At 40.7% G+C, this 9,075-nt stretch overlaps 1 protein-coding gene across 10 annotated transcripts in view; it reads right to left on the bottom strand.

Annotated features, from left to right (window-relative positions):
• Window positions 1-8,657, bottom strand: part of MEF2C (myocyte enhancer factor 2C) — a 201,243-nt gene extending 192,586 nt beyond the window's left edge. For 6 of the 10 annotated variants that reach the window (XM_077347565.1, XM_077347559.1, XM_077347557.1 and 3 more), the window contains exon 1: window positions 8,476-8,655. The gene's annotated coding sequence lies outside the window, so the exon portion shown is untranslated. Of the gene's footprint in view, window positions 1-8,475 lie in introns of all 10 variants that reach the window. The other 4 variants (XM_077347571.1, XM_077347569.1, XM_077347570.1 and 1 more) reach the window with 4 other exon arrangements.
• Between the last annotated feature and the right edge of the window lie 418 nt (window positions 8,658-9,075).

Consider the following 9,075-nt stretch of genomic DNA (forward strand, 5'->3'; position numbering starts at 1 on the left):
TTTGCATATTTATTTAAAAGTGAATAGGAAGTATGTGTTGTGGAAAACAGTGATATGAGTTTTGCATCACACTTTGAGGCAGACAGGAAGAAGTGCCCACAACCTTCAGTAAGGACAAGTTAGGTGCATCCTTCATTTCTTAGCTTTTGAAATGTTCATTTGTTTATAGGCAATAGCTTCTTTGTGGGGAAAATCTGTGCACCTTTAAACTCTATTAGACACATGACGAAAGGGTATATAAAATGGTGATGGCATTCCAAGAGAAGACATAACACACCTTGGTGTGCGTATGTGTACTTTTTGGAACAAAGAAGATTGTCACATGTGCATGCACTGGGGGGAAGCAGAGTGCTGTGTTTGCGGGTACTAAGTAAATAGGGCAGCACAAACCCTAAAAGAGAGCAAAAAGATTGCTTGTGTGTGCATATATGTTCATATATCTGTGTCCCTAAAGGGTAATGTGATCGTGTGTACACTGTTCCCTCTTCACTGTAACTGTGCCTGTTCTTCCGAGGTTGTCATCCCCCCCCCCCCATGTCATCAACAGAAAGGAGGTTTCTCCCACGCATGAAAATCAGCCAGCTAAACTTCTGGAACGACGTTTGAGGCGCGGGACCCGTTTTCAGAGCCGAGGTGGCAAGGCCACGTGTCCCAGCTTTCCCATCCACCAGCGCCCTACAAAGTACTCAAATCCCCAGCACATTTTCTGAGTCCAGAAGTCCAAGGCAGGCAGGCCGCTTTCTTTTCTTGTCCTTTTAGGAGACAGCTGTGCCGCGAGTACCGCTCCTTCCCACTCTCTGCTTAAAAGCGCCCTAGCCCGGGGACGCCTTAAAGGGGCAGGCGATGTGCAGTTCGGTCTCGTTATCCTTGCCGGGCTGCCTTCCCCCGCCCCCGCCATCCGACGAGAAACCCGCGCGGCCAAACAATGGAAGCAGGAGGAGGTCGCCATCCACAAACCGTCCACATAGCACCGCTGCGCTTTAAGCCGGCGTCCTCCTGCCTGCCTGCCTGCCTTTAGGCGCTAGCAGTAACAAAGCTGGGAGGTCGCTCTTTGGCGGACGCCCCTTGCGCGCGGCACACAGCTTGCGCGCTGCGAAACGTCGCCTCAGACCCGCAGGATCGGAGGCTTCTCCCGGGGGGCGCGTGCTGTTGGCCGGGCCGGCCAATTGGCCAGATCTTCAGCTCCACCTATGCGCTGCCTGGTGTAGCCGCACGGAAGGCTGGAAGCGGAGGAGGACGCGGAGGAGGCTTCGTGTTCTCCGCCCCCCTTGGCCGGCAGTTCGCGCCAGCTCTCGCCTGGGTTAAATGGACTCCTGTACAAAACGGGCTCGGAAGAAGCGGCGCGTTTTGGACACGCAGGACTTGAAGGGGAAAGAGCGCGATTCGCTGTATTCTCTCCCCCCCCCCGCCCCTTTTCGAAACCTCCTGGTGCCAAACGGTTTGGTTATGTACTGTGGGCTACTCCTGACACGCAACCATACGGATCTGATCTCCTCTTGGAGCTCCCCGAGCAGCTGCCGCTCTTAAGGCCAAAGAAATGAGCCTGACTTGGGGGGAGTGCAGGCACACTCGTTTGAGACAGATGATCCGCCTGGCTGTGGCGAGGTGATCCTAGCTGATACTGGGTTTGGGCGGCTCCTAGGAATCGCGGGCGTCACGGACTTAGCTCGGGTAAAACAGACCGAAAACTCAGCAGAAATCTTACGTGCCCGGCGGCCCTTCTTAACGCGGAGGCGCTGTCGCTAATGAGCATCTTCTGGAGCAAAAGGCTCTCAACGCGACAGCGACTGAAGGCGACCCTGTGGGGTTTTCAAGGCAAGAGGTGGCTTGCCTGGCGGTCCTGGATTTTGCCTCAGTTATTTATTTATTTTTTAGGTAGTTCTGCTCCTCAGTTGTGTTATCCTTGTCATAAAAGATTGGGGTTGAATTTTTCCATAATTATTTAGTGCTCAGTTCATGGCAAGTCAACTTTTCAGTGCCATATTTAGACTCTCTTCTGCCCCCCCCCCTTCTGCTGTAGTAAAATGGAAAGCATAAGGCTTTCTTTGCTGTACTTTTCCCTGTCCTGTTTCACCCATGGTAGGGCTCATCCCTCCCACCATGCTTATGGTTCAGTTTGATCTGTATAAATGAAAGGGTATGGTATGGTACAACATTAACAGTTTATGGACATTATATAACAAGTGAGGAAGCCCACATTCTGTTTAAGCCAGGTTGACAGAAGATGTTCGTTTTCGCAATGAATTATAATTCAGCACTTTTATGTTGAATATTCTTTTCAAAGCTTTTGTGTAGAAGGGTGACTTTGAAATCTGCAACATGTTCAAGAAGATTAAACTGTTTGCCCACTGTCAGGTTTGTGTTCATTCTCCCACATAGGAGCCAACGTGTTTGTCCAATGTGGCCCATAGAAGAGCAGTGTTTGCACAACAGGGCATATATTAAATTGGATGATATGCAAGCCAGTGAACCAAGGATATTGTAGCTGGTTCCATTAGATCCTGTAATAGTAATGTCTTAATTTATCTGGGTCTGCTGCAGGGTTTTTTTCCCAAGCTTGTTTGGGTGGTTCATTGTTGTTGGTAAACCATTTCTTACTGGAGGTGGGGGCGGGCAGGAAAGTTCTATGCTGCTTGAAAGTCTAAATCCAGCCCACTCTATAATATTGTGTGGGCTGCAGACGTTACTGAATCATGTCCAAAAATATCAAAGCAAGGGAATTATGTGGAGTTTTTCTGCCAAGGAGTATAGACCAAGCCTGCATGACCAGGCTTGCCGGGATTATACTTCTGCTTCTAGTACTGAAAGTCCAAAGGCTAGACCCACTACAGTCTCACGTCAGATTATATCTTGTTTGCTTGTATTTAGATATCCATGTGGATTTTGTAATATGTCCACTTTTTTTGTTACTTCTATGAGTAAAAGTAGTGTAAAAAGGAATAAAGTTTGATTTCTCAGGATGTAAGGCCCTTGAACTTTCTTGCCCATCAGTTATTTTTCATTTGAGCTGCTACTAAAGGGATAAAGTATATTATATGTAGAGAGATAAATATTAAGTAATTATACTATTCAAGAACTCTTTCCTGGGGTAGGCCCTGTTGAATAGATCTGTGAAGGATTCTGGGTAGACCTGTTTAAGATTACTTCCTCAGTCTCCCAAATAACTATAACCTTTTAATAAATAGCAAAAAGAAAAAGAAATAAAAACCCAAATCCCTTCCATGATTGTAAATAGCTTTCTGTCATAAACGTAGAAGTCTCAAAATGTGATGTTTGCCATTCACTGTGATACATGGGCATCAAGATGAGACTTCTGAACTGGACTTTAACCAAGGTGTAGAAGTACAGCGGGGTGGGGGGGGGAGTTCAAATTTGTTCTGTGCATTTGGATGTCATGGCAGAATGGGAGTTTGATCTAAACCAGAAGTATTAGATGAAGCTCTGCATCTGAAAGGGCAAGAACAGTAGCAGGGCCAAAGGGTGTGTGTGTGTGTATGTGTGTATGTATGTATGTGTGTGTATATACACAGCAAATCAATTGGGATCATCTTCAGTGCCAGCTACCTTGTTTACTTAGTTGTGAATCTGAATGTAACCTTTATTTTAGTACAGGGTTCTCGATTTCAATCTGCCTCCTGCATAGTGTAAAAAGGAAAATATCAGTGGTAGTAGTTGACAAATACAGTTCATAGTAGCACCGTAGAGCTGAATGCTGAACTGAAAACTTGTCAAACTACATTTGGATGTGTTTTATGCTGCAGTGTGTTCTTTTCTGTGTTCTCGAAACATTTACAGTTCCATTGAATTCAGTGCACTCCAAACGTGTCCCTCTGGTTAGGATAGCACACACAATTAGAGCATTATGATCTAGCAACCAAAACTTGCTTAGGGTCCCCAACCCTAATGAAACAAAATTGGCCTCAACCAAGGCCAGGACTTTATCGGTCATTGCCCCAATGGGATCATTGCCCCTGAAGGATCTTAAATTGTTCCGCAGGGCCTGCAAAATAGGACTGTTCTGCCAGGCCTATGGTTGAGGTCTAAAGAAAGATAACATCAAAACATAAGTGGCCTCCGCACTCAAATCTACCCAGTCAAACTGCATTTGAAGAGTGCATTCACAGCCTCCTTTTTCCATTCCTTCAAATAGGAGACAGACCAAGTAGACTGATATTATTTGATAAATGATAAATTGTATTTTAAATGGAATTAATTTAAATTTTAACCTTTATTGTATTATAGTGTTTTGTTTTATTAGATAGATTTGAGCCTTAAGTGGAAGGGTGGCAAATAAACAAATAAACCAACCAACAAATTAAGATATTTGCAGGCAGTATTTTGCAAGTCCCCCTTGCTGCAGCATAACCAGTGGCAAGGAACTGGTCTATATATCCAGCAAGGGATATTTAGGCAACAGAATCATAGAATCATAGATTCTTCAAGTAGAATGAAAATGATGATGATGATATTTGTTCAGTTGTGTCCGACCCTCAGCGATTCTATAGGAAAGTCTTCACCATGTGCCCCTGTCTCTGACTGCTTCTTTTAGTTGGTTCATGGTCATCCCTGTATCACCTTTGATAGTGTATTGTATTATATTGTATTATAATATATCATATCATATTATATTATATTATGATGGAAAATGGAAAGCTAAACCAAGGAAAACTGAATGAAGAAATATTGAAGAGGGGGAGGTCAAATAGTTTTGAATGTGATAGCACTGAGGAACTTGACAATTCCTTTCAAGGGATTAGTGAGGAGTCAGCTTCAGAGCATGGGTGAGAAACAGCTGTCATCATAACTCTGCCCATTTCTACAAAATAGCCCATACTTCAGAGCTTACCTAGGTGAGATGCTTGAGATCAGTTGGGGAAGGGGGGATTGGATGGACCGGGTGCTAGGGAAGAAGAGGGAGGCTAACCCTTTCTCCATGTTTTGTGACATGTAAATCCCTTCTCCAAAGCAATTCTATTTGCATGTTCTTTTATGCTACCCGACTTTTACACATAAAGAAATTTTGCATGGAAGAAGAACATGCTGTCAGATCTATTTTAACTCAGCTTTATGCATCTTGGTTTGCCCATTTGTTTGGGGTGAGCTAAAGGCTAAATACAGCCTTCAGTATGGGAGCCATTGTGGTAGAATATTTTGTAAATAGGTTATCTTTCTCTGATTCCAAGGCTACTCTATCAGAAATCAAAGGATTTCAGTTACAGATGACCACTTCATAGCCCCTCTATCTCACACTCAAAAGGAAAGATAGTTTGCTAATCTGTTTTTCTGGTGGATCATTGATGGTTTGAACAAGATTTTTTGGTGAACAATATTAAGAAACAAGAGTAATGTTTCATAATTTTCTTCATTATAAAGTAAAGTCATCCTATTTTAGTCCTAAGGATGGAAAAGAAAGGCTCAGTTTGAAAGTATGTGATCTCTGCCTGGCTCATGACATTTGAACTGAAGTTTCATTGAGGAACAGCATACTTATATCCACTGTATTTAAACCTTTGCCAGAGGGATGCGGTTAGACCAATTCTATTTACATACAGTCTGGGTTAACTCATACTGATACCTTCCAACATTTCATATTTAGAATATTTTGGAAAAGACAAGTGTATGATTGATGAAAAAAAACCTTGAGTTAGATTGCCACTGATGGGAGAAAAGGATTTAGAAGAGGTTGCTAAAAGGTCTGTAGGGCACGTTGTAAGAGAAAACCCTGAACAGAGCAAAATTAGCATAGATAAATGAATTTAAGGGGATTACACTGACCCTTTTTCTAATTTGAGTGTCCCCAGAATGCTCTGGGGAACTTTCATATGCAATCTTCAATGAAAGAAATGGGAGCCAAACAAGGGTTCTTGAAATGGGAGTTGATCTGCAGAATTTCCAGTGGATCATCCCCTGCATCTTTTGAGTATAGAATATGGTTGAACTCATGGGACAGAAAGAAAGAAGAGTAGTTCTGAAGGAGAAGCTGCCTGGGAAGGTGGTAACATTGGCATTACACCACTGTTTATCAACAGCCATGGAATTACTTGCCCAAGCAAGCTGTGCCGATCCTTCCATCCAGCTTTTTGTGAACATACATTTCGGGAAAGAAATCTAGTGGCTAGATTACCTTAGCAAATCACCCATTCCTAATCTCAATGTTATTATGGTCCTTCATCTATACAAATATACAAATATTAATAATGATCAATTAAGTCTGTTAACATTGCCTTGATGTATATTTAGTGAGTGGGCCAAAGATAGATAATGATATTTAACATGATATTTATGAAGAATAATGTTGGGCAAGAACATTCATATCCAGACACACACACACACACACACAAAACAAGGAAGGAAGAAATGTGCTGTTTAATATTGATCATATATTTTTGTATTGTTCGGGGGGATGTTTTTTAGAATTTGATTTAGACTTTGATTCAATATGTTAGCAATGTTTCAATCAGAGTTACTATACTTATAGACGGGGTCTTGTTAAAAGTAGTTATCCAACAAAGTCATTTATATTTCTTGATCTTTTTTTTAAAGTACTGTACTGGCTACTTAAGATACAACAAAATAGATTCAGGATTTCTATCCTTAGTTCTTTTCATATAGAAACTCTATTCATTAAGATTTTCCTTAAATCCCACAACAGATTCTCTGAATAGTCTGGTCTATTAAAAGAAAATTTATCAACCCCCCTCCCCCAAATCCTTCCCGAAATCTAATATTTGCCATCATACTTGATTTTATAAAGTTTTGTACAGTATTGTAGACACTCTTGCCATTTAAAGCATTATTTGTTCTATCCAATAATGGTTGCAACTTGTTTTGTATTCTGGTATCTGGGATTAATTCTGTTTAGAATCACAGACTAAATGAGCAGATAAAGAATAATATGCTATGCTACAGGTTTATCTTTTTCAGTTGTTCCTGTTACAGAACCTCAGCCTCCGGTCATTTCAGAGGAAATCCACTACTTTAGGCTTCAAGCTTCGTCAACAGTTACATAAAATACTATTCTTTGTAAATAGCATTTGTGCTGTTACATGAAATCAGCTACCTTCAGTAAGGGTTTGCAACAAAATACTGTTCTCACAAAGAACTATGTGCATGGTATTAAGCACAGGCAGCTGCACCATTCTAAAACATATTAAGACAAATCAGCTGTCCTCTGTTTCATATTATTAAAATAAGTAAGACAGACATAGACTCAACTCAACCACAAATTTCTTACAGGAAATGATCCATAGAAATCAATTGCATTTACTTCCAAGAACGTGTACTAGACCTGAGATGTTAAGAACTTGGAAAATTTCTCATGTTCACTATCTTATGGGTCTTAGCACCGAAAAGCTTCTTCACAGATACAAAACCTTGGCCAGACAACACTGGCTACGACTCTTGTGCTGCGTACAAAAATTGTTCTCATTTTCTTCCCCAAATAAAATTGAGTGCCGAATTAGTGCAATAATTTATCTAAGCATTGTTTTGTGCTCTTTAAACTTGTGTGCCAGGCAATATGTCAGGGTGGAATCTGCTGGTTAGAAGCAGTTTCATATGTTTAGTTTGTGTATAGATTTTTTTTTGGCTTTCTTAAAAAAAAACTAGATTACTTGTGTATAGAAATGCTTTCAATTTGTTTGACAATTTGTAAGTACTGCTGTGAAGCACAGTTAAAAGGATGAGTTGGTGAAAATAGAAATGCATCATAAAAAGTTATGCTCCTCCCAAATATGTCTTAGTATTTGATCTTTTTTCCCATGTCTTCTCAGTAATTAAAATAAGATTGCCATGGGGGGGGGAGTTCTCCTTTGCAAACGTCCCCCATAGATCCAGGGTGGTGTTACAAAACTAAAAATTGTGCAAACAACACACATTGCAATGAAAATTGAAGCAGGCAAAGACTGTCTTCCCATATATATTGTTTCACAATCCAGCTTCTTGCTCTGAAGAAATTCACAGCTGCCTTTTGATCAGTGATTGAAAAGTTTTTTTTAAAGTCTTCTGGATTTTCTCTACTTAATTTGAAAAGTTATCCCCAATATGATATTAAAAGGATTTCCTAAAAGCACATAAAAAACAGGAAGAAAACAATCATATCGGTGAAGTCTGACAAAGGCAATCCCCTTTGATTTTAAAAAAAGAAAAAAAAGTAATGGGGAGGGGATCATCTTGCTCTCCTTTGTAGTATTTTTTGCATGCTATGCAGATCACTTCTCACCCTTTGCTCCTCAAAAGCAACAGATTTTAAAAATTCAGTTTTGCTTGACAATGTTAATTCTGTCAAAGAAATTACAGTACTAGTAAGAATGGGGTAACAACAGAAGGAACATAGCTAGGGTTCTAGGTCCTATGCATAACTCTTCGGTATAGTCAGCTTATCAACTAGAATTTAAAAAAAATATATATAGTGTATTATTTATATATATATATATATATATAATGTAGTTTTTTTCAAAAAAAAATTTAACTCACCAGTGCCCTTCTTCTTCTCCAGGAAGATGTACCCCGTCAGCACCTGCTGAGGGCTTTGTTGATTAAACTGACAGGTAAAAAATTCCTGTAGAATAAAGCCAGACCAGCTGGCTTTGAAGAGAAACCCCCCAGTTTGGGTTCTGTTTGCCTCACTCACCCTCTGCTGTGAAGGCAGGCGCTTTTTCCCCTTCGCTGTTGACCTGTAAGATGCGTGATTTCCATGCACAAGTGTCTGGCAGGCCTGGGCCCACCTGCTCCTGTCACTCTAGAGTAAATTTAGCTGTAAAAGGTATCACTGACAACCAGACCTTTGTCAGCTCTGGCAAAAGAACATAGAATTACTCTCTCCACAAAGCACGCTGTACGTTCAGTTGGAAAATATCAAATTGTTGGCTTTATCCAAAAATCACTCCTTTAGAGGAAAAAAATGAAATGGCTTTCAGATGTAATAAAATTAAATAAAAATCTTCCTTTACAGTGATATAAAAATCACATTTCCAAGAATAAATTTAGAACAAGACAACTTTTTGTACTTTTTTAATTGCAGCTGGAAGGAAACTTTTTTTTGGGGGGGGTAATGGAAACAGCACACATCATTCA

The sequence above is a fragment of the Paroedura picta genome, chromosome 7 (assembly GCF_049243985.1).
Source record: "Paroedura picta isolate Pp20150507F chromosome 7, Ppicta_v3.0, whole genome shotgun sequence".
In the NCBI taxonomy this organism is placed as follows: Eukaryota; Metazoa; Chordata; class Lepidosauria; order Squamata; family Gekkonidae; genus Paroedura; species Paroedura picta.